Source organism: Bubalus bubalis, chromosome 6 (genome assembly GCF_019923935.1).
Source record: "Bubalus bubalis isolate 160015118507 breed Murrah chromosome 6, NDDB_SH_1, whole genome shotgun sequence".
Taxonomy (NCBI): Eukaryota; Metazoa; Chordata; class Mammalia; order Artiodactyla; family Bovidae; genus Bubalus; species Bubalus bubalis.
The window spans coordinates 35318139-35345533 of NC_059162.1; the positions used below are offsets into that span (position 1 = coordinate 35318139).

The 27395-nt window shown below is 41.4% G+C and overlaps 1 protein-coding gene across 2 annotated transcripts in view; it reads left to right on the forward strand.

The window, feature by feature from the left end:
- The window catches only part of VAV3 (vav guanine nucleotide exchange factor 3), a 643747-nt gene that overhangs the window by 42526 nt on the left and 573826 nt on the right, over positions 1 to 27395 (forward strand). For both annotated transcript variants that reach the window (XM_044944623.2, XM_044944624.2), the window contains exon 2: positions 23456 to 23563. The gene's annotated coding sequence lies outside the window, so the exon portion shown is untranslated. The remainder of the gene's footprint in view (positions 1 to 23455; positions 23564 to 27395) is intronic.

A 27395-nucleotide genomic window follows, 5' to 3' on the forward strand; every position in this document is an offset into this window, starting at 1 on the left:
GCCTTTCCCTCACTATCCTGGAAAACAGCTTTGATTTCACTGGTTCTTGCATTCTCTTCCTACAGGAACACTCATTTATTTCCCTAAGGGCAAATGTTTGTGGCAGGCATTGAATACAATAAAATACAGTTCATTTATCTATTGATTTATTTTGTCTTAGACTCCTGATTTTGAGGAACTTCTTGAATATAATATACAAACAGATGCAGAGGGACCCAGAGTCTTGGGTGGAGAGTATGTGGTTCTATTTGGCAAGAGAATTAGGACTCATGCTGGCTTTCACACTAGACTTCCAAGTGCAGCATCCAGCTGATAACTTGCTCTCTGAAGACCCTGACCTTGCACTGATGTAAAACAATTCCTTGGAGTCCTATTTGTTGACCCAATCTCTGGGCCTTGCTATTTGCTAAAGTGAGAAATGGTGTAAGTTGCTTCTCATTAGGTCCGTGCTCTGGGTTCCTAATATTATGAACAGATGTAAATATGAAAAATATTACAGACTTTTTCTAGGGAAAGTCTTCTTGCCAGTTCATCATCTCTGGAGGATTCCTGTATCTCTAAGTACTGCTGCTGCTGCTGCTACTAAATCACTTCAGTCGTGTCCAACTCTGTGCGAACCCATAGATGGCAGCCCACCAGGCTCCCCCGTCCCTGGGATTCTCCAGGCAAGAACACTGGAGTGGGTTGCCATTTCCTTCTCCAATGCATGAAAGTGAAAAGCGAAAGTGAAGTCGCTCAGTCGTGTCCAACTCAGCGACCCCATGGACTGCAGCTTACCAGGCTCCTCCATCCATGGTATTTTCCAGGCAAGAGTACTGGAGAGGGGTGCCATTGCCTTCTCCGATCTCTAAGTACACTGATATCCAAAAAGGTTCATTCATTCTCAGTTGATTTAGTCTACTAAGGTTGAATGACTATTTCTCATTTCTAGACATCTCTTATCGTGAAAGGCATAAGTACTTCCTATGTACTGTTTGACCATCAGGTTTGGCATGGTCCAATGAGGAATGTGTACATCTTCAGGAGTAAGAGTGAAGGACAAGGAAGCCTGGTGTGCTGCAGTCCATGGGGTCACAAAGAGTCAGACATGAGTTAGCTACTGAACACCACCACCACAGCACAAGAATAGAGGGTTTAGTTGTGCTGAAAAGCAGTGGAGGGGTTTGGAATGGTGCTAGGCTAGGAGACACGAGACCATAGTTACAGGTTTGCCCCTTCATTTAATAATCAATTGTACTGAGTCACATTTTAAAAACCCATTTCCTTTAAGAATCATTTTTTCTCATCCTATTTCCTGACACATTTGAAGCTAGTATCCAGCATTTAGAGGATGGGGTGGTGGGCCTCACTAAGATATTAGCATATAATCATTTGCCGAATCTAACATTTTTACGGAGAAAGTAATCTTTCTAAAGATTTAGTATTTCTAAATTCTTTGATAAAAGATTTCTGAATAAAACTGGTTCTGAAATATCAGTGACTCAGAACTCTCATGATTAGAAACACGTAAAGACAACAAATTTTGGTTTTAAATATCATGTCTTTAAATGTTAAAAACAATTCTTTCTTTCTCTGTATCTTATTTTTCAGTCTTTGTCCTTACACTTGCATATTTTTAGATTGTTGTATTAACAGTACACATACTGCTTTGTATTCTGCTTTTGTTTTGGTAATAGATGAAATAATGGGTAATCAAAGCAGAGTTATTTAGAATATAATCATAACTAAAGATATCATTTACAAAATCACACAAGTAGGAGGAAAAAGAAAGAGTGTCTTATTTGTAGAACCAGTATTAACAAAGCTACCTCAGAACAATATTTTAAAATTTATCCTTGTTCTTTCTGAATTTCCACTGCTTGAAAGAAGCTCACACGTCTGTTTATGGAGCCATTGGGACAACTGGTAGGTGTTTGGGAACCCAGCAGGCTCAGGTGCCTCATTTTCTGTCTTTGTCCTCTGAGACTGCTGTAACAACGTACCACATACTGGGTAGCTATTAAACAACAGAAATTTATTTTTCACAGACCAGGAGTCTGTGAAGTCCAAGATCAAGGTGCTGGCAGATTCAGTGTCTGTTCATAGATGGTTGTCTTTTCACTGGGTTCTGATGTAACAGAAGGGACAAGGGCGCTTTCTGGGGTCTCTTTTGTAAGAGGGCTAATCCCATTCATGAGGGCACCACCCTTATAACCTAATTATTTCCCAAAAGCCTCACCCACAAATACCGTCACTTTCGGGATTAGGTTTCAACACAGGAATTTTGGGAGGTCACCAACATTCAGTCTATAGTGTCCCCAATGCCATTTTCTTCTGTTGCTCTGGATATACCTGCTCAGCTGAAGTTGACCAGCAAGCCCTGGGGAGATACTTCCCTGCTTCTGTGATGCAGTCTCCCATGGCCATCTGCCTCACTTTGTCTGTATTTTGTTGTGCTGAGGTTATTCGTTTGTTCTCGATGAGGCAACAGTTCATCTCATTTACATAAAGTGGAAAGAATTGCTTCCTTGACTTGGCATTATACATTCTTAGCAGAGTCCTAAATCGGGTTTAAGATTCTGCCTTCCCTTTTTGTGTTCTACCACCTTCCAGTAAGGGCTTCCCTGGAAGCTCAGATGGTAGAGAATCTGCCTGTAATGCAGGAAACCTGGGTTCAATCCCTGAGTCGGGAAGATCCCCTGGAGAAGGGAATAGCAACCCATTCCAGTATTCTTGCCTGGAGGATTCCATGGACAGAGGAGCCTAGTGGGCTACAGTCCATGGAGTCGCAAAGAGTTGGACATGACAAATCGGCTAACACAACTACCTTCCAGTAATATCCAGTTTGACACTGGTCACAGACATTAGGGGATTGTTGTCATTCCACATCCAGAGAAGCACTCCGTAAACACATTCCTGACTCTCAGCTGTGCTGTACCTTGGCAGCAGGAAAGTTAATTTATGATCATCCAATTGAGTTTCAATCTTAGACTAGTTGGTAAAAACCTTGAACTTCTTCTCCTTTAAATTATCTGGACAAAGCACAGCTCCAAACTCTCAGAGATAGAGTTAGGGTGTAAAATAAAAGATTTGAGGGCGGGTGTGTCAGCAAATGCTGGCTCATGAACTTAGACTTAGTATTTTGCTGAGGCATTGAACGCATGCGCATAGATCTTTCCCCACAATGCTTCCAGAAGGGCTGGGGCAGCAGGTTTCCTCCGGGAGCGCCTGTCCCTGGGCTGCCCCTTTGCCTGTCTTTCCGCTGTGGAGTCACAGTCATGACTTGATTGCTCCCACCCAGACCCCTGAACTTGAAGGTTTTTCATTCTCTATCACTGAAAAACCTGGGCTGACAGCAGTGGCAGAGCAATTTTCATCACTGCTGCAATTCGATGATTTCCTACATTTTTTTTTTAAACTGAGGACCCAGCAGGACTAGTATTTGTCATGGTGTAACTATAAGCTCATATCTCCCAGATGGAGAGCAGTTCCGTTCGTGAACCACCAAGGTCTTGCCAATAAAATTAGGTCATATAAATAAACTTTCATATATTTTATTAATCACTTTATTATCAGTTTCTAGAAAATAGCAGTAGCCCCAAGATCCCTTGGGCCATGTTTTTAAATTGGACTCTTATGAGATAAAGAATACTATTTTTTGTTTACCCTGGTAAGTCCTATGCATTTGATAACACTCCCTTCTTAAAACAGTTCTTAAAAACAACTGGCTTCCTAGCATTTGGTCTGGAGCAACCTCAATTTATGGCTTTGGTACACAGGTCTATTTTCTATTCAGAAAGCAGTAGTTCATATTACCTTTAAATTTTTTCTTGTTTTCTGCAATCACCCAACAGGGCCATACGGACTACAGGACTTAGATACAATTAGGTGACCATATATTCTGGTTAGGATAAAATTAATACTTAAGATATACTAGAGGCTTCCCAGGTGGCTCAGTGGTAAAGAATCTGCCTGCCAAGCAGGAGACACAAGAGACATGGGTTCAATCCCTGGGTCAGGAAGATCCCCTGGAGGAGGAAATGGCAACCCACTCCAGTATTCTTGCCTGGAAATTCCCATGGACAGAGGAGCCTTGTGGGCTACAATCCATGCCATAGGATTGCAAGGAGTCAAACATGCTGAGTGACTGAGCGCACGCACACACGTGCACACACATACACACACACACACATTCTGGTTGGTCTAAGGCAAACCCAATTTTATGCCTATTATTTGGGTGTAAATATTAATAGGGTGTCCTTTCATGTTCAAATTATCCTGATCTGGACAATGAAGTATATGATCACCCCTAAGATGATGTCATTAATCACTGGGCTGTAACCAAATGTTAACTGAAGGCAGAACACTCTATTGTGTTATTTTCAGAGCCCAGTTTCTTATACCCGTCTTATGCTCTTTCCCTCAACACTGATGCTGTTACACTCAGGAAAGACATAACCTTACTCCTTGCTTGTATCTTCCTCCTCAGTGTCTTCCTCCATTCTCTGGGGATTGAAGAGTCTTTAAATCAAAAGTTTCCAAGCATTAAACTAAGTGTCCGAGTTGTGAAAGCTTCAGGAGTGGAAACTGTTTCTATTTTTCGGTAGAATCTCCACTCAAGATAAGGATGAGAAAAATATCCAGAAGCTCCCTAGTCTCTCACCTCTAGTACTGGCAAGTCCTTCAGATGGGCTGGGTTGTACTCTATTGGTGAATCACCCCTTACACACCCATCCCCAACCCAGGCATGCAGTTGCTGCCGTAACCATCTCCTGGTTATCCCCACCCTTCTGCAGGAGATCCACCCTCACATACCAGGAAGAAGAGGAAAGCATTTGGCCTTGGGCATGGAATCCCCATTCATAGGATGCTTGCAACAGGAGGGGCTTAGGTGATCATCAGGATGATTTTTAAATTATGGTCATTTGTCCCAGTTAAGACCTTCAGAGTACCAGATCCCTTCTGTTTTTCCAATAGTGCTAAACTCTTCCTTATTTCTCTTAATCCTCTTATAAGGAAACATTTGAGAGCTGTCTGTAATATTCCTTTAACTTCATTTTCAGTGGCGTCCGCCTGTCGCCTTTGAGAGTCCATACTTTCTTCTGTACACTAAAAGTGCATCCAACTGTTCCAAACATCAAACAGTTCTTCTTTTAGATAGAGTAATTAGTATGTAGGGCAAAAGGAAATGGGACAGAGATGCATCATCATTCTGGACAGTGCCTCCTACTCTCCTACCCCCATCCTGGTCATTCTCACATTGATAACTCAAAAGATGACCCCCAGAGCCCATTAGCCAAACTAGCAAAAGTCCAGCTTTCCCCAGCCTCATTCTTCCCTGGTGGTTCTGGAATTACTGTGGTGGTTAGTGGTACTGACCCTCTAAACTGGTCAATATCTGCATAGAGTGTATACATGCTTCCTCCCTACCCAGAGTTCTGCACCTGTGGATTCAACCAATGCGGGATCTTGCAGTGCCATAGTGTGTGTGTGAGTCACTCAGTTGTTCTGACTCTTTGTGACCCCATGGACTGTAGCCCACAAAACTCTTCTGTCCATGGGAGTTTCCAGGCAAGAATACTGGAATGGGTTGCATTTCCTTCTGCAGGGGATCTTCTTGACCCAGGGATTGAATTCAGGTCTCATGCATTGCGGGCAGATTCTTTACCATCTGAGCCACCAGAGAGGCCAGCACTGCAGCAGTTACTATTTATCTGTGTGTAAGTGGCTCCCTGTAGATGGTGTATATGCTCAGTAATGTCTGACTCCTTGTGGCCCCGTGGACTATGGCCTGCCAGGCTTTGCTGTCCATGGGATTCTCCAGGCAAGACTACTGGAGCAGGTTGCCACTTCCTTCTCCAGGGGATCTTCCTGACCCAGGAATTGAACCCGTGTCTCCTGCATTGGCAGGCAGATTCTTTACCACTGAGACACCTGGGAAGACCCCCTGTAGTTCAAACCAGTGTTATTCTAGGGTCACCTGTACCTGCAGGTAGTTTAGGAACTCAGACATCTCCTTGAGGCTCCCACTGGCCATAGGAATTAGCCTCCAACTGAGAATAGCTTGCTCTAAAGTTGGCAGACCCAGGATGTTGGTGTTGCCTAATAACCCAGAGATGCAAATTTCACTCTCATGGGGATAGCGCCTCCTGTGATAGACTCAACTGAATGAGATCTGGGTGGTGGTAGAGAGAAGCCTCTAAGCAAGATTGATTGTGCCCACTGAATTTTGTTTCTGTAGTGGAGTGGCTCTGGCCACTACCACTGGGACAAACTGGGTGGCCGCTACCAGCTTTGTGGGGGCCCTGGCAGCCCTGCAGGGATCTGGCCAGCTGAGCTCCTACTTCTGCAGACCCCATTACCCCTCTCCACTATCGACCAGCATGAGGGAAAATGCAGCAGTGGAACCTCCTGGGGAGAAGGACTCATCTTCTCTCTGCCTTGTCTTTTGTGTCCCACAGAAATCCACCCTGGGCCCCAAGGGTTAAGGCCCTTCTAACACAAGTCTTCTCCAGGGTAGCTGAGCTGGGGAGGAGTTCTGAGTCAGAGGCTGCTAACCCAAGACTTAGCCTTAATGCCAAGACCAACCCACTGCTCTGGATTCCTTCCACCTACACGGTTAATTCCTTTTAGGATTTTCACTACCCTTTCTTAAATTCAAACTCAGACTCTCTCACTCTCAATCCATCAGACAATTTACAAATACTTTGATTTTTTTTACAATCAATTTACAAATCTTTCAAAAAGAAGGATTTAGGGGTCTTTAAGAAGTCTTTAACTCTCTTAATTTATAGCTACATAAAGATTGTGGTCAGACTCATTAATTCTCAAGCTTTAACACAAATGGAGCAAGACATAAAGCAAATCTGTCATTTTCCTGAGTCTAGGCCAGCACTTGTCCCGCCAAAGTATCTTGTAAAATATGGTCACACTGAATATTCTTTTTTTTTTTTTTTATAGCTTTCATGTTTTTACTTCATGAACATTCTTTCATGAAAATAAATGTTTTTCTACAGCATCATTTTCATGGCTGCATAATATATTTTGCTAATCCTTTAATATGAGACATTTATTTCAATTTTCTCACTATCATGAACAATGATAAGATGAATGCCCTGTTATAAACATCTGTGTGCACATCACTGATTGTTTCCTTAGGATGATCTCCTAAAGTAGAATTTGCTGGGGAAAAGGACACTCCAGTTACACCAACATCAGTAGCTTCGGGGGCTTTGCAAAGGGCTGTCAGTACTCACCTAAAATAATTCAAGAGACAGTCTCCAGTGGTTTTTCTTTTAAATGGTCTGTAAGAGAAAGCAATCAAGGCTTAGAATTGTTCACACACATACATGTGGCTACTACTGAATCTCTGAATAACAAGCTAGGATTGTACAGTTCAGTTAAATGCTTTCTCTCAAAATATCTCTTATTGAATATATTTTTAATATTTGCTTTTCAGCAAAACATAAGGACAGCTGTAATACTAATAACTTGCCAGGAAGGGCTTTCCCTAATTCTCTGAGTGTTTGTGTCAAAGGAAGAGCCTTTATATCCTTTCAAAAGCACAACAAATATGATGGGGTGAGGGTGGGGACAAAATCGCATCTGAAAGGGCTTCCCGTTGGGGAGATGTCTGTGAGAGGCCGGGAAGTACTTATTGGTGGGGGTAGGGCTGGTTGTCTCCCCCTCCTGCCCATCAGATTGTATGTAGCCTTAAGAATACTCGGTCTTAATGAAGAGTGATGTTTGCCATTTTGGGTTTCAGTGTGTCTCCTGGGACCCTCTTCTATCCTTCTTATACTTCCTGTAGTATTTTGGCTCTAGAATTGTGACATTTTGTCTTTTTCCCTGAAGGCACAGGAAGAATGAGGAAACCATCTGTGCTTGTCCTCAATACTGTGTTTAAGAGATAAAGAAGCAATTACTTCTCTCCTCAGGCAAGCTCTTTTTCTGTCCAGCCTCTGCCTTGATCTCTCTTTAGTAAACAGTAAAAAGCAATGTAGCGATTCCACAGCCAGGAAAAGCCTGTGGCTGGCTGCTGCCCCCAGCTACTTCAGACTGCATTACTAAACATACAGCATATGGAATGAATAAAACACCCATCCGTGTGTGCTCTGCAAGTCTTCATCCTGCAAACATTTCCTATGCATTATGCCCTGGTCACTGGGCCAAAAGCTGAGATTCATGGCTAAAATCACAGTCCCACATGTAAGGAACTCAGGGAAGGGAGACAGATGTAGCAACAAACAATTGTCATATGAGGATATAATTATTTTAATGAATATTTGTTCAAAGGGCAGGAGGTAGTTAAGGAGGTGGAACATCTGGACAAATAGCCCCATGAGGTCTTAGAGGGCAAATAGATGAAGAATAAACTGGCGAGTGGAGAGGGAATTCCAGGCAAGGCAACATCATGTGCAAAGTCATGAAACTATACTGGTTCGTGGAAGGTTGGGTTGGAACATCAAGTATTCTAGTTTTGCTATGAAAATATGAGGAGCGGATGGGCAGGAAATGCAGTTAGAGAAATAGGCAGGGGTAGGTGATGGGTGTGTCTTATATGTCCCATGTGAGAGAAATTGTCCCCCAATACTTGTTTTCTCTTGTCTTCAATTAGCTATAGGCTTTTTTCTTTTTTGCTGAACAGATCGCTGCTAGGATTAAAGGCTACATTTCTTAAGCTCCATTGAAGCTAGGTGTGAGCAGGTACCTAATTCTGTAAACTGTGTCACCTGCTCCAGGAAGTCTGCTCTTGGGCACTCAAAGACTGGAGCATGAGCGCATTCCTTTCTGTTTGTTTAGTCTCTATTCCTCTCTGCATCTAAATTCTGAAAAGCAAATTATGTCAGCCATGTAGAACGAGATAAGTTGGTCCTCGGTTTTCTGATACCATGGAAAACCTTACAGCCCCAGACCACCTACCTAGATGTCTACCTGGGACAGAAATAAATATCTAATTTGTTTAAACAAAAATTATTTTGAGTTTTTTCTTCCTGCAAACATACCAAATCCTGACTAACACACTATGAAAGTGAGTTTAGATTTTGTACTATTGCTGATGGAGAGGCAGTGGGGAATTGCTGCAGTTGAGGTAGCAACATAGTTGGAATTGCATGTGGGAACCATCTCCTAAAGCCCAGTGAAGGATGGATTGAATGGGACAGATTTATCATGGGTGGAGCCACATAATTATGTAGTGGTTTTATACTGAATCAGCTTAGTTAAACTGGAATTTGGCTTTCCAGAATTTCCTCCTCTGTGTGGTTCTCAGTTAGGATTGGCTTCTAGAGAAAGATTTGAAAGGGGAAAGTGAAGCAGCAGCCATGTTTATATAGAAAGTCGATTTGGGGTCAGGCGCTGCTATAGTTCAAACGCGTAGTCTAGAATCTGCCGGTTCACCTTCTTTGCATGAGGTAGCAGCTGGGATGGCAACTATTTCAACTACTGACAATCTCCTCTTTCAGCTCCTGTGACTTCTGGGCCAACCATGGTTTAGGTTCTAAATAAAAGGTGAAGGCTTTCAGGTGATGGGAGACTGACAACCACCCCAGTTTCCCTCTTAAGTTCCAACTTACCCCTGTGGGTTCCCATTTGTCCTTGCTCTCCCACTTCCTATCTATTTTTCATTCCCAACTTCCTGCATTGCTGACTTCAAGCCAGCACCAAGTGAAGGAGCATCGACTGTATATAAACTTAAGTATTCTTAGAAAGAGAAGGAAATGGCAACCCACTCCAATATTCTTGCATGGAGAATTCCATGGACAGGGGAGCCTGGCGGGCTACAGTCTATGGGGTCACAAAGAGTCATACACTACTGAGCGACCATCACTCACTCACTCACAGGAAAGAGTAGTTTCTGTGATGCACTGGGGTGAGAAACCAAAGCGAAGTGAGTTGTGGAGTAGATGGGTGTTGATGGGTAAAAACTCTGTTCTTCTGAAGCTTGACTATGGGGAAAAAAAAGAGACTGGGACAGGAGTAAAAAGAGAATATGAAAACTAGATAGAGAATGGTTAGAACAGGACAGTGGGCTTTTAGAATTTCAGAGGGAGAGCTGCTGTGAATGATGACAAAGTCTGAGTGTGGATTTGGGAGTGGGTGGCTAAGTGTGAGTAGGATGAAGTCACCAGAGCTGAAATCAAGGAAGTGGAGACCAAGACGTAGACACACAGTCAATGTGGGCATTGATGCCCTAGCAGATGATGACAAGACTGGAGAAAAATGATGACCCCCAAGTTTATGATGGACAGGAGATCCAACCAGTCCATTCTAAAGGAGATCAGCCCTGGGATTTCTTTGGAAGGAATGATGCTAAAGCTGAAACTCCAGTACTTTGGCCACCTCATGCGCAGAGTTGACTCATTGGAAAAGACTCTGATGCTGGAAGGGATTGGGGGCAGGAGGAAAAGGGGATGACAGAGGATGAGATGGCTGGATGGCATCACTGACTCGATGGACATGAGTTTGAATGAACTCCAGGAGATGGTGATGGACAGGGAGGCCTGGCGTGCTGCGATTCATGGGGTCGCAAAGAGTCGGACACGACTGAGTGACTGAACTGAACTGAACTGAACTGAGAGAATTGACAACAGATGGGCATATTGCAGGGATGCAGAAGAGAAGAGGTTGTTATTCTTGGTGGGTGTGGGTCTCAAACGAAAATGAGGTGATTTGTTCATTCAGTATTCAATATTGAGGACCTACAATAGTGACCTGTGAGCACAGGTGGAGCATAACTTGGGGAACCCCCCTGCTGCAGAATGGTCAGTGGGGTGAGGGAGATCAAACGTGTTCACATAGGAAGGAGACAGATTTCCTAAGCAATTTTTTACCCTGGCTGCACATTGGAACTCCCAGGAGAGCTTTTAAAAAGTATCATGCCTAGCTCCTATGCCAGCCCAACGCTATCAGAATCTCTGACAGCATCATCAGCAGGGCAGCAACAGCAGCAATTTTTAAAGGACCCCCAGGGATTTCCATCGTGCAGTCAGGCGAATCACTGGTGAGCAGGGAGTCCTCGAAAATCAAGAGGTTCAGTGCTGAAGCTGATGGGGGCCTCTGGGAGATGGAGGTGGGTGTGGGGGGTAGATGCCGAGTGGTATCTGCATTTGGGACTCATTAGGCAGGATGTATAATGGGGCCCCCGGATCTGGAGAGCTCAGATTGTCTGCAGCTGAAGCCCTTGGCTGGGGGACAGGAAGTGAAGCGGGGACCAGGTGCAGAGCATCTTATCTCTGCCTGCAGCTGGGTGCCGGTGCTGGAGGGAGGGCAGGAAGAGAGGTGGGCCCCAGCCATATGTCCCACCGGGAGGCTACTTCTAGTAAGTTCTGTCATCAGTCCTCACTACTACATTTGAAAAGTACCATGAGAAAGGGGGTCTTGAGAGGGCAAACAGGAAGGAGACAGTTCTGGAAGTCAGGTCACATTAGGAATGAAAGAAGAAACTGGGACCTGGGAGAAGGAAAAAGCTTTGAGTGGCTCTGACAACTGTCATCAAGGAGTTAAAAGGCTATCCTGTAGAAGGGTGATTAGACGCTGTGCTTAGCTCCAGGAGGCACACCAAAGAGTAGGAATTCAAAGAAAGAAGATTTCATCTCCTTAAAGGATGACGTTTCTAACAACTAGCTTCCACCCACTTGAAAGGGTCACCCTGTGAAGTGGCGCTTTCTTCTAGACTTTACCAAGAGGTTAGGTGGCCAGATCTTGAAATGGTTTAAGAACATTATAGCACTACTTTGAGCAGGAGACTTGATACCGTGATCTTTATGATCGCTTCCTAATCCTAGATTCTAGAAAATTCTTTGATGTGAACATTAAAAAAAAAAAACAAAAAACAGACAGACAAACACAAAAAACCTGAAAAAATTCTTGGTGTGTATTGGCCACTGTCTTGGGGAAAACAAAATGGTTTTTTTTTTTCTTTTAATCTAGCATTGCACTTGGCAAATACTGGTAACTATTAAACTATTCAAGCTGGAGGGTCCTTTTTTTGAAATTAAAAAGCAAATGCTTCCTTCGTTATATATATCTATAATTTAGCACATTAATAACAATATTTACAGGCCCTGGCATTTTCAGAACAATTTCTTAGTTAATCCTCACAGTGTTTCTATATAAGTAGGTCAGTATTTTTACAGGAGAAACTTGAAAAAGAGAGAAATCTATGTGACTTGAGGAAGGTCATAGCTTAAGTCAGCACTGTACCAAAAATAACCAATTGCCATAATTTGACAGGTATACAGCTCTGAGAGTTATTATACCAGCAGAATACATAATACAGAGCATGTAGATAAATATAGTTCCTGTTTAAATGGAGTTCTACATAAACCAAGGCAGATGACAATTAATACAGAAAGAAGATGGCTTATGTTTTTTAGGGTGAGGCAGTAGATACAACCTTGCTTTTCTTTGCTGGAATCTTTAAGCCTTGTGAAGAAACTATGTTGTAACCCTTTACACATGGCTGTACTGTAAACATGTTTACAATTTTGGAGAAATTTAAAAAAAAATTAAGGAATTAACTGTTCAAAACTGGAAAAAAAAACAGCCACTCAGGGGTGGCTTTAGGAGGATGTTGTTATTGTTTAGTCATGTCCGACTCTTTGGGACCCTGTGGACTGTAGCCCACCAGGCTCCTCTGTCAGGATTTCTCAGACAAGAATACTGGAGTGAATTGCCATTTCCTTCTCCAGGGGATCTTCCCCACCCAGGGATCAAACCCACATTTCCTGCCTTGGCAGGCAGATTCTTTACCACTGAGGCACCAGGAAAGCCCTTAGGAGGATGTCGTAGAGCTAATTACTGGATAATTTTGTGGAATTATATGCAAAAATTCTCAAGGCTGCACAGAACTTCAAATCATGGGGAATGGTAACTGGAAGAGTAGGAACTTGACCTCTAAGAATGCAAAGCTTCCCTTTTGGGCGGTGGAAGGAAATGGCAAATGTTAAGGAGTGCATAATTGTTTTGTTATGCAAACTGTTGTTGTTATTTTGATCTGTCCTGACCAAATGGAGCTAGTGGTAAAGAATTTGCCTGCCAATGTAGGAGACATAAGAGATGTGGATTCAATCCCTAGGTCAGGAAGATCCTCTGGAGGAGGGCACAGCAACCCACTCTAGTATTCTTGCCTGGAGAATCCCATGGACAGAGGACCCTTGTGGGGTACAGTCCATAGGGTCACAAAAAGTGAGACACAACTGAAGCAACTTAGCAAACAACGTCACTGTTTAAAGAGAGTAAATAGAGAATATAAAACAAACTGTTAAGTCTCTGTGACAGGATATGGGCAGGTGTAAGAACACCCTGTTATGGATTAGGAGAGGTAAAGAGATGAAGGACCCCTTTTCTACAAAGATGATAATGTCTCTGATGCTCCTGAAAACACAGTATGAAATGGTAAGTCTCCAGGAAGTTTGGTTTACACAGGCTCTGACTGCTGACTGCAGAGAAAGTAGAAAGTTTCTTCTTCAAATAAAAAATAGAAACAGTGTTGATTCAGTGGTCATTGTTTAAGAATTGATGTTTATAGTGTAAGAAGAGAAGCTACCTGCTTATTCTTAAATTTTAAGCCTTATTTTAAATTGTGTGTCACACTGTTTACAAATGGGCTTACACATTTCGTTACATCTCCACAGAAAGAGCGTGTGTCCTGAATTGTGAACTGAGAACTATAGTTCCAGATATCCCCACCTGAGAGGGTCCTGGGTGGGGGGACTGGGTGAAGATGGCCCATGGGCACAAAGTTGTCAAAGTATAGAAATTAGTGCGTCTCTAAGTAGCAAGTATGAACCAAGAAGCCATCTGCAGGCACAAGCACCTTCACGTTGACCTCCATCTCAGGCCTTAGGGTAGAGATCACTTTTCAGGTAAGTGATGAAATGTCAAAGACAAAACATGTTTAGCTGTGAAATCAGTTAAAAGGAAACATATCCCTGTTGTTATCTAGGATGACTATAATGGGGACAAAGAATTAAGTCAAGGTGAGTGGCAAACGATGGGTGGCAAATGAATGAAGGCCCTATAACTGTGGTCTTCATCCGAACCACTGAAAAATCTTGTTAAAAAACACATACATTCCCAGACACTACCTAAGAAGAGGTACAGATGGCAAAGAAACATGTGAAAAAATGCTCTACAATATCACTCATTGTTAGGGAACTGCAATTTCTAACAACAAGGAGATATCACTATAACAGAACTTTAAAAAAAAAACAAAAAAACACAACACCTGATGATGCCAAATGCTGATGGGGATGCAAAGCAGCAGGAATCCTCATTCACTGCTGATGGCAATACAAAATGTACAGTCACTTTGGAAAGCAGTTTGGCAGTTTCTTACATAGCTAAATATGGTCCTAGTGTATGATCTAGCAATCACACTCCTAGGTATTTACTCAACTGAGCCAAAAATGTATATGCATATAAAATCTGCACAAAGATGTTTACAGCAACTTTAATTGTAATTCCCCAAAACTGAAAGCAACCAAGATGTCTTTTAATAGGTGACTGGATGAACAAGCTGTGATATAACCATACAATGGAGTATTAGTCAGCAATAAAAAGAAGTGTGCCATCACGCTATGAGCAGACATGGAGAAACCTTAAATGTATATTGCCAAGTGAAAGAAGCCCATCTAAAAAGGTTACATATTACATGATTTCAATTATTTGATATTCTAGAAAAGGCAGACCTATATAGACAGTATGTAAGATCGGTGGTGTCAAGGGCTTGGGGGGTGGGAGGAAAGGATGAATAGGTGGAGCACAGGGGATGTTTAGGGTGATGAAACTATTCTGTCGGATACAGTAATGATTTATGCATGATATTATGCATTTGTCAAAGCCTGTAACAGCTTTATAACACAAAAGGTGAACCTTAATATATGCAAATAGAAAGACCCTTTAGGAGGTCCGGGGATCCAGGAAAGACTGCAGACTTTGACAAGAGAATCTAACTGTATCACAAGCCTGTGAAATGCTCTCACTGAAGGAATGAGGGAAAAGATCTTGATTTAGGTTACTTTGGAAATGGATGGAGTCTGTAAGACCAAAGGCAAAATGGCGTGCATATGTGTATTCCAGTCAAAGAAGTTGTTTCTCATGGAGGCTAAGTGTTAACAATTCTGATACTGCTGTACATGCATGTTGGAATCAGCTAAGTAAATGAATGGTCTGTGGTGGGTTCCAAGTATCTTCCTGTTAAGAGTGGGAGATTTCAGAAAAGGGAGAGAATGACCCATATGGTAATGGATTAGAATTGGAAGCTCTTGTAAAAACTCATGTTCACACTGATACAAATGGTTAATATAGAAATATTTATAGATATGTACACACACACACACAGAAGGGGTATGTTAAATGTGCACAGAAGCCAATTAAAAGAGCTCCCAAATGCCAAAGCTTGAACATTTTAGCAACAAAATAAAGTGCCTTTACATTATAATCCAGTATAAAATAGATTAAAATGAATGTCAACAGGTCCATACTGATATAAATAATTGAATAAATTGGGGAGGGACAAATTTCCCACCCAGATGAACTCCAAACAAACTATGAATCCTTCATCGTGAAGGAGGGGGGCATTAACCCCTACTCCTTCCTTACAGGCTGCCCAAAGTGACTTCCTTCAAAGGAGTGCAATGTGGAAAGGGGAAAAAAAGGTAACTGTTCACTAGAGAAACCTGACAGACACTATCTCGGCAGATGACAAAGGTCAGCAGCAGCCATAAATCATGTTGATTGTATGTCCCTTGATACGCTATAATGAAAATGGAACTTCCCCTCTGTGATTCTCCTCCCCAAACTCATAACCCACCTTTAATCACAAGAAAAAATATCAGACAAATTCCAGTAGAGGGCCTTCCTACCAAATACGTGACCAGGATGCCTCAAAACTGTCAAGGGCATCAAAAACAAGTCTAAGAAATTGTCACGGCTAAGAGGGCTCTAAAGACCCATGACAACCACATACATAATGTGGTATCCTGAAACAGAAGAAGGGAATTAGGTACAAACTAAGGAAATCTGAATAAACTATTGATATTAGTTAATAATAAGGTATCAGCATTGATTCTTTAATTGTAACACAGGTACTAAACTAGTGTAAGACGTTAATAGGGGAAGTTGTGTATATGGCAAACACATGTATATGTAACTCTCGGTATTATCACCTTAATTTGTTGTAAATCTAAGACTTCTAAAAAAACCAAGTCTATTAATAAATCAATTTAAAAATACACACTCCTAGCTTCTATAACCCAGGTAATTCTGATATACATTGATATATGAAAACTACTTATATCAAAAATGCTTCAAAGCCAAGAGAAGCCTTAAGTTCTAGATCTCTTAATGGTCAGTATAGTTTTTACAATTGTATGTGTGTGTTAGTCCCTTAGTCGTGTCCAATTCTTTGTGACCCCAGGGACTGTGGTGTGCCAGGCTCCTCTTTCCATGGGATTCTCCAGACAAGAATACTGGAGTGCGTTGCCATTTCCTTCTCCAGGGGATCTTCCCGACTAAGGGATTGAACCTAGGTCTCCTTCATTGCAGGCAGATTCGTTATCGTCTGAGTCACCAGGGAAGACTATTTATGTTTAATTGAAGGATAATTGCTCTATAATATTGTGTTGGTTTCTGCCAAACGTTGAGTCAGTTGTTTTTTGTTTTTTAATATACTAAAAAGCAAACATGAGATCTTAGCGAATTTTGCAGTGTGGTTTTTCTGACATCTGTCCACTTGGCTGGATAGGTCAGGTATAGCAAGAAGCTCTCTGATGCTAGGTTGAGAAGCAGGTTCCTTGTCATGGTTACCATGATGCATTTTTGTCCATTTCGAATATACTTAAGAATTATTGGCCAAATAGATTTCTTCACAATGTAGTTGTCAAGGTGTTTCTCAGGGTTAGATGCAATTCAGTATTGATATTCTTAGGTAAGTGCCATTACATCAATGATAAAATCATTTTGGATTTTAGGACCAACTGTGAATGGCTTTAGAGAACTCTGATTATAGCTGAATATGAGTTATGGTTTATGTGTGTATGTGTGTGTGTGCCGGGGGATGGGGGGTGGCAGGCACATACATTCAGCAAACAGACAACAGCTGTTTGGTACAGGATGAAGCAGGCCAATTGGGAATTATAGAATTATTATTTATTTGCCCAGACCTTACTCAGAACTTCCTGGTTTCTGCAAGATTGGCCTGTGATGTGAATGAAGAGGAACGGACAAGTTTCTACCCCATAGAGACAAAACTCTTTTGACATGGTCTCTCCCAGTTGGACTGAGCCACACATGGCTTTGAGTATGCTTTTGATTTCACCGTGAAAGACGTTCTCGAAATGCTGAATAAGGCTGTCCACTGCATCTGCAGCATATAAGGGGGTGGGTACAGCAGAAGCTGGATGGGAGAAAACATGCACACCTGGATACCAACAGTGATCATCTCCAGCCTGCAACTAACTAAAAACTGGGTGATCTGGAGCAAATTAATGACCCTGAGTACCAGACCCCAGCAGGAACCGAGTAACGACAATGCCTGGCTGTGGGACTCAAGCATCAGTCATTTTTTGAAGAATCCAAGGGATTCCAATGTGCACCCAGGCATAAAAACCACTGACTAGTAACTGATCTGTAGGTTCCCTTCCAGACCTGAAGTACAAATTGAACCTGAATTTTGACAAATGACCAACCACCAGCTGTCCCAGCTCCTTCCCCTTGTTATTTTATTTCTTTTCTTAATTATTTTTCTAATTAGGATCATTAGCTGCTGCATCATAAGACATTTGCAGCCTTAAATCCAGAATCTGGAATGATACATTCAGCCTGAGGCTGGTAGGTCCCACCTCCCAGGACTAGTTGAAACTATGTGTCAGCCCCTCAGTGCTCTTTCCTTATCATTTTAATGAACTTCTTGTTATTTAAAAATTGGTGCTGGCAGTGTGCCCTCTCTAGGCCCATTTACTAACAGCTGGTTATCACCCTAATTAGCATGTATTGACTTTCTTTTCAGTGCTCTAATTTAGGGTGCAGAAGCTGCCAAGTTGAGGTCAGTTTTGTTTGTGAGATCTAAATCTTACTAAACTGACCTTGACAGCTAAAACCTAAAACCTATTAGAGGATATTTTTACCACATTAAGTGACAATTTATTAAGGGCTTCACTTGTGGCTCAGCTGGTAAAGAATCCGCCTGCAATGTGGGAGACCTGGGTTCGATCCCCGGGTTGGGAAGATCCCCTGGAGAAGGGAAAGGCTCCAGTATTCTAGCCTAGAGAATTTCATGGATTGTTTAGTCCATGGGGTTGCAAAGAGTCAGACATGACTGAGTGACTTTCATTCACTCATTCACTCCCAAGTGGCTCAGTGTTAAAGAATCTGCCTGCCAATGCAGGAGACCTGGGTTCAATCCCTGGGTTGGGAAGATCCACTGGAGAGGAAAATGGCAACCCACTTCAGTATTCTTGCCTGAGAAATCCCAAGGACAGAGGAGCCTGGTGAGCCACATGGGGTTGAAAAGAGTTGGACATGACTTAGCGATTAAAATAACAACATATCATATAAAAGAATATTTTTCTATTACTAAAATTATTAATTGTAATTAGATATGTTAAAAGCTAAACATATTCCCCAGAATAAATTAATGAATGCATGATAACATATCTCCACTGGAAGTATTATTTCAAATATTTATGTTATTTTTATTTCATAACATCCAGGGCATAGAATTATGGAATTAGGAGAATTACGGGTTCATCATTTTTCTATGAAATATAAAGAACTAATGTCACCGATGAGCAAGTACTTACCTTCCAAACAGTTCTAATGGTTGTAATTGGTTACTATATTCATTCCTTAGTGATTTATTTCTATTAAGCACTTATTTAAACTTTGAAATTTCTAATACCTATGCTAAATTCAAGGATAACACAGATTTAAGGGGAAGATCATGATTTATTTTCCCACACCTCAGTGTAGGAAGCAAACAAGATATCAACTGTAACAATACAATGAAACATGGACTCTTCGAGGTAAAGATTTTTATGGGAGCTCCAAACCTGGGAAATAATTAATTTTGCTTCAGACTCAGACTAGGAGAGGGAAAACGTTGTTTAATTGCTAAGTCGTGTTTAACTCTTTTCGACCCCGTGGACTATAACCCACCAGGCTCCTCTGCCCATGAGATTTCCCAGGCAAGAATACTAGAGTGGGTTGCCATTCCCTTCTCCAGGAGATCTTCACCACCCAGGGACTGAACCCATGTTTCCTGTTTGGCAGGCAGATGTTTTTTTGTTGTTCTCTCTCTCTCTCTCTCTTTTTTTTTTTTTACTTTACAATATTGAATTGGTTTTGCTATACATCAACATGCATCCGCCACAGGTGTACATGTGTTCCCCACCCTGAATCTCCCTCCCACCTCCCTCCCCATACCATGCCTCTGGGTCATCCCAGTGCACCAGCCCCAGGCTTCCGGTATCCTGCATCAAACCTGGACTGGAGACTCATTTCTTATATGATATTATACATGTTTTAATGCCATTCTCCCAAATCATTCCCCCCCTCCCCCACAGAGTCCAAAAGACTGTTCTATACATCTGTGTCTCTTTTGCTGTCTTGCATACAGGGTTGTCATTACCTCTGACCCACCTGGGGAAATTCCACAGAGGAAACGGTATATGATTTATTTTCAGGCAAGAAAGGAATAAAAAGAAATAGCAGCAGTACAGTAGGACCTCGCACAATCAAAACCTCATTTTATCCTTTGTATTTCTAATTCTTTCTCTCTTCTTTTCCCTAAGACAAAAAATAATATATAATTTTGTTACTCAAAGTATGTCCATGCACCAGGAGCTTGAAATAAATGGAGACTCTCAGATCCCACCCCAATCTACTGAAGCAGCATTTGCACTTTTACGTGATTGCTGGGTAATTTGGCTTCCCTGGTGGCTCAGAGGTTAAAGCCTCTGCCTGGAATGCAGGAGACCCAGGTTCGATCCCTGGGTCATGAAGATCCCCTGGAGAAGGAAATGGCAGCCCATTCCAATACTCTTGCCTGGAGAATCCCATGGAGGGAGGAGCCTGGTAGGCTACGGTCCATGGGGTCGCAAAGAGTCGGACACGACTGAGCGACTTCACTTTGGGTAATTTGTATGTATATTAAAGTTTGAGAGACACTGGGCTACACCTTGTGTCTTCATTTCCTTATCTCTTGTTCAGACTTTTAAAAAAATTATTGTATTTTATAACTAACTAATGCATGCACGTGTGTAGTTTAAGCAATCAAATAATTCTTTGAGGTTCTTAACAAAAAAACAACAGACTCATTTCTATTCTTCCTCATCCCTACAAATCAGTTCTGAGAATGAACTACTTTTACATCTTTTAGCTAATTCTTTTAATATGTACCTCCAACTCTAAAATTAATATGATCATATTACTATTTATAGATGTATCCATTTTAGAACTAACCTATACATCTTATCACAGAAAGTAAGAATTTAACTTTTTTATCACACTTTGACTTTCCTTCCTCCTTCCAACATAATTATATATACAGTTTTGATTAAACTAATATTTAGTATTTATAGTTTGTGACTGTAAACATTGTTCATTAAACCAAGTAGTGCACTTTACAGTTTTTTCCTGGAGTTAACTATTGCCTCGCTTTTTTATTTGTTTAGATTTTTATGTACCTATAGTGAAGTGAAGTCGCTCAGTCATGTCCGACTCTTTGCGACCCCATGGACTGTAGCCTACCAGGCTCCTCCCTCCATGGGATTCTCCAGGCAAGAGTACTGGAGTGGGTTGCCATTTCCTTCTCCAGGGGATCTTCCCGACCCAGGGATCGAACCCGGGTCTCCTGCATTCCAGGCAGAGGCTTTAACCTCTGAGCCACCAGGGAAGCCAGGGAAGGTATTATGTACCTATATCTATGCCTAATGCTTTCTTATCTCTCCAACAGAACTGTACAAATCCTCTGAATACAGTCGAACTATTCTATCAGTTCCATTTGTTTTTCTTGGAGTCCTTTGTTAAATTCCTATATCCTCCTGTTCTAATCTGGGCTGGCTGCTCTATAGGCAGCTAACACAGCTGTCATCCCAGGACTTCCTGTTTCCATTATCTTGGAAAATTCTTTGCCTCTCTTCTGTCCTGAATTTTCTGTTTTTAGGATCTTACTGTCTCCTCTTTTTTTTTTTTAATTTAATCTTTCATTTTTGTGGGGCATATACTCCAAAAGATTCTGGAAAGATATATGTGCCAGATATATGTCTATCAGCTTTCAGTACCATTCTCTCCCTGTAGGATACAGACCAGAAGCCTGAGAACTACATTCCCCAGAATTCTTTGCAACAGTTCTTGATTGCTGCTAAGTCGCTTCAGTCGTGTCCGACTCTGTGCGACCCCATAGACGGCAGCCCACCAGGCTCCCCCTTTCCTGGGATTCTCCAGGCAAGAACACCAGAGTGGGTTGCCATTTCCTTCTCCAATGCATGAAAGTGAAAAGTGAAAGTGAAGTCGCTCAGTCGTGTCCGACCCTCAGCGACCCCATGGACTGCAGCCTACCAGGCTCCTCCGTCCATGGGATTTTCCAGGCAAGAGTACTGGAGTGGGGTGCCATTGCCTTCTCCAGTTCTTGTTTAGTGTAGCCTAATGAAAGGTGCCCATATAACATTTGGAAGGAGAACGTGAGAAAGGGTTTTTCTTCTTCCATCAGAAGTGGTGGCAAATTAACATGAGCTTCTGCAAGTGGCCTTCTCGCATTCACTATTAGATCTAGCAGTTGCAGCTTCATTGGCAGATTTATGTGGTTTCCTGATTGATGCGTAGCTCCAACTCACCTCTTTAGACCTTTCAACAGTGTGAGATCACAATATTAGATCATTTCCTGCTTAGACTACCTATAATAGATTTTTGTCTTCACTGAACACTTAACAAGAGTGGCTCCAAGAAAAAGACCTTCAAAAATAGGAATCTAAGCTTTGTTATTGGAGTTGCTATCTTTGAAACAGTGATGACCTACTTAGTAGTGATATCAATTAATGATCAAATAGTTATATAAATTATCACCTGTATTGAATAGAATGAATTGCCTAATAGTAAAAGTACAGTTTTGGAAGACCAAGTAACTGCTGCAATATGTGAATATCGTTGGAGTGGAAACCACAGATATTTCTGAGGGCACTGGAGAGATTACTGAAAGAAATGATCTCAGGGTTTAAAAATGTCTGCTTAAGACATCCTCAGAAAACCAGAATATTTCTATGACTGCCCTCAGTCATAGAAATGTTATCTTTTAGAATTACAGGACCAAAGTAACCAAAAACCAGGCCAAAAGTTCATTTTTTTACACACTGAATAATTGTAAAACAAGTGAATTCACTACTTTACAAAGTCTACTATGTGAAAGTTAAAACATAATAGGAAAGAGTGTGTTATGGACTGCATTGTGTCACTCCAAAATTCATGAACCCCTAACTAATAATGTGTCCGTATTTAGAGGCAGGGACTTTAAAGAGACAGTTAAGGTTAAACAAAGTCTTAAGAGTGGGGCCCTAATCCAATATGACTGATGTTCTTCTAAGAGGAAGAGATATCAGGGAAGAATGAGTGCAGAGTAAAGGCAATGTGTAGACATAGAGAGAAGGCAGGCATCTGCAAGGCAAGGAGAGGGACCAAGGTCTTGGACTTCCAGCCTTCAGAACCATGGGAAATAAATTTCTGTTAAGTCACCCCATTGGTGGTATTATTTAATGACAGCCCTAAAAAGCTAATACATCCTTGTAGAGAATACTGCCTTTATCAAAACTTGAGGTAAGACATTGGCCACAGGAGCACCAGCTTTCTTGGAAAGTTCTTTACTGGCTGTCCTTAAAGCCTGGGGCTGAGAGCTGAAGACGTTATTGTTGTTCAGTTGCTAAGTTGTGTCTGACTCTTTGTGACCCCAGATACTAAAGCACGCTAGGCTTTTTTGTCCTGTACTATTTCCTGGAGTTTGCTCAAATTTATGTCCATTAAGTTGGTGATGCTGTCTAACCATCTCATCCTCTGCTGCCCTCTTTTCCTTTTGCTTTCAATCTTTCCCAGAATCAGGGTCTTTTCCAATGAGTTAGCTTTTCGCATCAGGTGGCCAAAGTATTGGAGCTTCAGTTTCAGCATCAGTCTTTCCAGCTGAAGATACTGGCATAGAAATAGGCTCTTTGATTTAAATGTGAATGATGGATCTCAGAGTGATGGTCCAAGTAGATACTGCCAAGCCAAGATAAGCTGAATAGTGATAATTAGAATGGTTTAATTACAGACATTTCTGAATATGGCCAAGTGATCGTGGTGTCCCTAAGACTAAAACAGATAGGCAGCTTTACTTTTATGTGACGATGTTTTACTTTATATATAAAATATAAAAGTTCTAGGTCTGTGATTGGAGGCTTAATGTTTATCACCATGAGGAGTTAATGCTATATATTCTCCTTCTCAGGTCTGAGAAACCAGTCTGAGCAAGTTCTCAAATATTGAACCCCATGAATAGAAGGAAAGGCCTATCTCCTGGAGGAAGAATCCTGTGACATAGCTACAATCATACATTGTAAGTCATCTGCAGAAAAATCCCCAGACATTTCTGGGACTTCTGTATACTGCCTCTGAGATGACACTGCTTCCTAGGGTTCTTTGAATGAAAGAACCATGAAAAATGCCATGATGTTCTTACCGGTTAGCATGGCAATCCATGCAGGTCAAATGATGTAGTATATTTTATTACTATTTGCCAAATACTCCATTTTCTCTCCCTGCAGTCCTTCAAGATGGCAGAATTATAGCATGAAAAACTCCAGAGTGGCTGTAGATTTGCTCTGACTATGAAATGCAGGCAGGAATGACATATGCCACTCTTTAAGACACAGACACAATTTTTTTTTGTTTTGCATGTTTCTTTTCCCTGTCTCATAAAGTAGGCAGTGCTCCAGAGAGCAGCTACTAGCCTGAGTCCTGGAGTGAAGCACTGTGGGATATAGTCATAACTAATCAATGATGCTATGGAAAATAAGTAATTATGCTTTGTTTTTCTAAGACACCCATATTTGTGGTTATTTGCTGTTGCTGCATAACCTAGACCATTTTGACTGATGCAGCTGTTAAATGGAGTTTACCCAAGTCTTCATCATAGTGGGCTCCCTGGATCCACAGAGTCTTGTGGTTATTTCCCTAGGATGTTATTTGGAACAGATGTGTTAAGACACTAGCGAAATATTCACTCTGATGTGTAGTTTAGTATAGTAGAAACGACAAATTTGTGAACTGAAAGTAATATTGAATCCCTAGAGGAACTGTAGGGATTAATGCTACTATCAAAGACCTGAAAGCTGCGTGGATGGTGATGCCTGCAGGCGTACCTCAGAGATATGAAACACTCCAAAATGACGTGGTCACTTCCTGCCATATCCAATCACCAACCACATTTTCCTTATTTGTCAGAATAAGGTCTGTAACATCGGTTCCTTTTGTTGCTTTCTGTGGCTTCCAAGAGATGAAATTATCAGCAGGGCAAAGAGAGATTGAATCTGATACTTGATTTTCAGCAGAAGGGAATTTTTAGAAGCTGTTGATGTCATTGGTACAATTGAACTCTACCCTGAATTTTTTATCTCTTTTAGAAAAAGAGTGACTTTCATCTAGCTTTGTGCTCCATGGAGCATGCCCACAACCATTTAATTTGTGCTCTTTCTATTTTTATCTCTAACTAAATACTTTCTAATTTGCATGTATTATCAGAATCCTGGATTCCAAGACAGCACTTTACTGATTTACTCTGGAGTGTTGCCATTTCTCTGCCTCCTTTCTTGTGTATTTGCTCTTTATCAATAAGATAAGCCCTTCCAATATTGGGCTATGAGTTCCATTTTTATAAGCCTCAGATTGTGTTTATTACACTCCATGAAAATTCCCTGTTTACCAAGCCTGTTTCCTATTCACTGTGCTCTGAAATATAGCATTTTTTGTTAAAATATTGTGAATCAGTAGATTTGAAGTTACATAGTCAAATTACCCAGGGTAAGAAATGCTAGATGCTACATCAAACAAACCACCATATCTCAGTGGCTTGACAGAATAAAAGGTTAATTCTTGCCCAGTAAAGTCCATAGCAGATATTTCTACTTTTCTACTTAGTGGAGGGGCTACCATATGGTTGTTTGGAAACCTAGTCACCTCAGTCTTGTGGAATATTCTTAGAATCCTGTCCATTCAGCCTGTAGATAAGGAAAGATAGAAAGTAGCAAAGACTCCCACAGACAGTTTTTCTGAGTCAGATTTGCAAGTGGAATAGATTGCTTTTGCTCTCATTACATTGGTCAGAACTCAGCCACATGGCTATACCTAATTGCAAATAAGTCTGGGAAATGTAGACTGGCTGTTAAGTCCAGGAGTAAAGAGAAACAAAATTGGTAAACAGCCAGCCCGTCTCTGCTATAATTGCATACATAGTGATATAAATATAAGATTTGTTGAGAGTTCTGCATCTTGCTTTAATTTTCGGAGTTCAGTTGCTCAGTTGTGTCTGACTATTTGTGACCCCATGGACTGCAGCACGCCAGGCTTTCCTGTTCATCACCAACTCCTGGAGTTCACTCAAACTCATGTCCATCAAGTTGGTGATGCCCTCCAACTATCTCATCCTCTATCGTCCCCTTCTCCACCTGCCTTCAATCTTTCCCAGCATCAGGGTCATTCCAGTGAGCCAGCTGTTCGCATCAGGTGGCCAAAGTATTGGAGCTTCAGCTTTAGCATCAGTTCTTCCAGTGAATATTTAGGACTGATTTCTTTTAGGATTGACTGATTTGATCTCCTTGCAGTCCAAGGGATTCTCAAGAGTCTTCTCCAACACAATAGTTCAAAAGCATCAATTCTTCAGCGCTCAGCTTTCTTAGTGGTCCAGCTTTCACATCCATACATAACTACTGGAAAAACCATAGCTTTGACTAGGTGGGCCTTTGTCGGCAAAATAATGTCTCTGCTTTTTAATATGCTGTCTAGGTTGGTCATAACTTTTCTTCCAAGGAGCAAGTGTCTTTAATTCCATGGCTGCAGTCACCATCTGCAGTGATTTTGGAGCCCAAGAAAATAAAGTCTGTCACTGTTTCCGTTGTTTTCCCATCTATTTGCCATAGGACTGGATGTCATGATCTTAGTTTTAGGAATGCTGAGTTTTAAGTCAGCTTTTTCACTCTCTTCTTTCACTTTCATCAAGAGACTCTTTAGTTCCTCTTCGCTTTCTGCCATAAGGGTGGTGTCATCTGCATATCTGAGGTTATTGATATTTCTCCTAGCAATCTTGATTCCAGTTTGAGCTTAATCCAGCCTGGCATTTTGCATGATGTACTCTGCATATAAATTAAATGAATAGGGTGACAATATACAGCCTTGACATATTCCTTTCCCAATTTGGAGTCAGTCTGTTGTTCCATGTCTGGTTCTAACTGCTGCTTCTTGACCTGCATACAGATTTCTCAGGAGGCAGGTCAGGTGGTCTGGTATTCCCATCTCTTTAAGAATTATCCAGAGTTTGGTGTGATCCACACAGTCAAAGCCTTTTGTGTAGTCAATGAAGCAGAAGTAGATGTTTTTCTGGAACTCTCTCACTTTTTCTATGATCCAGTGGATATTGGCAATTTGATGTCTGGTTCCTCTGCCTTGTCTAAATCCAGTTTGTACATCTGGAAGTTCTCGGTTCATGTACTGTTGAAGCCTAGCTTGGAGAATTTTGAGCATTACTTTACTGGTGTGTGAGAAGAGTGCAATAGTGGGGTAGTTTGAATTCTTTGGCATTGCTTTTCTTGGGAATTGGAATGAAAGCTGACCTTTTCCAGTCCTGTGGCCACTGCTGAGTTTTCCAAATTTGCTGGCATATTGAGTGCAGATATTTTAACAGCATCATCTTTCAGAATTTGAAATAGCTCCAATGGAGTTCCATCACCTCCACTAGCTTTTGTTCGTAGTGATGATTCCTGAGGCCCACTTGACTTCACATTCCAGGATGTCTGGTTCTAGGTGAGTGATCACACCATCATGGTTATCTGGGTCATTAAGATATTTTTTGTATAGTTCTTCTGTGTATTCTTACTACCTCTTCTTAATATCTTCTGCTTCTGTTAGGTCCATACCATTTCTGTCCTTTATTGTGCCCATCTTTGCGTGAAATGTTCCCTCGGTATCTAATTTTCTTGAAGCAATCTCTAGTCTTTCCCATTCTATTGTTTTCCTGTATTTCTTTGCATTTATCACTGAGGCTTCCTTATCTCTCCTTGCTATTCTTTGGAATTCTGCATTCAGATGGGTATATCTTTCTTTTCTCCTTTGCCTTTCACTTTTTTCTCAGCTATTTGTAAGGATTCCTCAGACAACCATTTTGCCTTTTTGCATTT